The sequence below is a fragment of the Benincasa hispida genome, chromosome 9, assembly GCF_009727055.1.
Source record: "Benincasa hispida cultivar B227 chromosome 9, ASM972705v1, whole genome shotgun sequence".
Lineage (NCBI taxonomy): Eukaryota > Viridiplantae > Streptophyta > Magnoliopsida > Cucurbitales > Cucurbitaceae > Benincasa > Benincasa hispida.
In genome coordinates this window covers 23,593,953-23,595,921 of record NC_052357.1, presented here as the reverse complement: position 1 = coordinate 23,595,921, position 1,969 = coordinate 23,593,953, and the positions used below count along the sequence as shown (strand labels likewise).

General features: G+C 33.6%; 1 long non-coding RNA gene across 1 annotated transcript; it reads left to right on the top strand.

Moving 5' to 3' along the window:
- LOC120086266 lies at positions 1-1,181 on the top strand. The gene is made up of 3 exons (XR_005484173.1): positions 1-18; positions 207-253; positions 527-1,181. It is a non-coding gene; the product is annotated as an uncharacterized LOC120086266 (long non-coding RNA).
- Positions 1,182-1,969: the final 788 nt, after the last annotated feature.

The window sequence follows — 1,969 nt, the reverse complement described above, 5'->3', positions numbered from 1 at the left end:
GCAAATGAGAATTCCAAGGTAACTAACCATAGTTGTACATGTACGGGTGGAAACAAAATTATTATTTCTGAAAATAAACTAGAGAACTTTTAGAATACCAAAGATGAACCGTGAGAGGGCTTCTTTGCACCACGCTGTGTGTAATGCACCCTTGGGGGAGGGGAAGTTGATTATTGACTACTGATGTTAATGATTTTTTAATGCAGTTGCAAGAGTTTCTAATCGATCGTGGACAATTAGTTGACGTATTACAGTAAGTTTTATCTTCTATAATCTTGGACAACCAAATGATGTTGTAGACTTACTTTGTTTGTCCTTGTGCTCTGTCGTACATCACATGAAAATCAAGCAAGCCTGCATGATATGATAAGCATTTGAATAACGAATATGAACTTGTGCCGTTAGTCATTCCTGTGTTATTAATTCTATGTTCTCAAACTATCAAACTATCATTAACTGCTTTAAGATTTCGGAATTTCTATCTCGTTGTGAGAAAATGAGAACACTACATTGTATATGCTTGCAGGGGAGAGATTTCAGTTATTTGTCAAGACGTGAGGCATCTAAAGGAGAAGTTTGACTTGGAAGTACCACTAAGCAAATCTCTTTCCTCTAGTCAAACGAGCTTCATTCTAGCTTCATCAGGTTCATCTCTAAAAACCGCAGCTAGCGATTTTGCTCATTTTTGCTCACCCCTAACGGACATAGCAGCTCATCTGGATGCTGAGAAAGGTGCGTCGCCAAATCTCGGAAAGGAAGGAAGCCAAGCATCCTCGGTCAGTAGCTCTAGCTTGGCGTCGGACAAGCTTGAAGAAGAAAGATCAGAAAGAAGCCATTTCAAATCATCATTTTCAGATGATGGGTGGGATGTATTTGACAAAGATGCTGAGTTTGCTGAAGCTCTATATAAAGTTTGAGGGAGTTGTTTTCAAGTTGTTAGGTTAGCTCCATATGCCTTTCTGCTTCAGTTTTATGTAAAATTTGGGTAGTTAGGAGGCCAAATAAATTTCAATCTCTTGTACATAGATGGAATTAAACTTTTCTGGATGGAGGGTTTAAGTCTTCAGATTTATTTTCTGATATTGGTTTTGCTTCAGTATTCAATTCAATGGATTGGATATTATATGTTCCTTTGAGATTATAAATATAGTGTTTATAGAGCAGTTTGGATTGTTCTGTCCTGACATTTTGTTATTCAATTTCAACTACCTTAGTTGGGACTTAGATTGCACATTTTGATATCTTGAGAGTAAATTTGAAACTTTCAAGATGGTCATGATACGAACTTGCAATGAACGTATTTAAGGTATTAAATTTTTATCGACATCTTGATATTTCTATGTGTTTATGAATTTGACATCGATGTGAGTAAAAAAAAAAATGGAAAACGTAGAAAGTATGGCATAAAATGTCAAAGATGTAATTAATAATTAATAAGAAACATGTTAATTTATTTAAATATCATAGAATGTATTCAATAAAAACCAAAAGGTAAGGACTTGACTTGGATGATTAAAATCTCTTGTTTCAAAGAAACTATTCCTTTATTTAAAGGCTTGGAACAGTTCACTAGTATAAGTTCAATCTAACTTGCTTGATTTTAGGCTATCAACATCAGGAATTGTAATATTGGTGAGATTCGTTGTTCCTGTGTAACTGAAAATGGTGAGAAAATCCCCTAATATTTTCCTTCATTCAAACATTATATAATTCAAAGTTTTTCAAACATCATATAATAATCCAAAGTTATAAAGGAATGAAAGTTGGCTCTATATATATATATAGATAAGTAGATATTACAAACAAAAAAACCTTGAAACGTTTAATTGAATAAATTAAGGTTAAATCTTAACTCTTAATTTACCCAGGCTTCACTAGATAAATAACCAAAGTTAACATAAAAGTTTAGGGTTAAGAACTGGTAGAAAGCTTGATTTTTTTTCCTTGTGCAAATGACTTGCTCACCCAG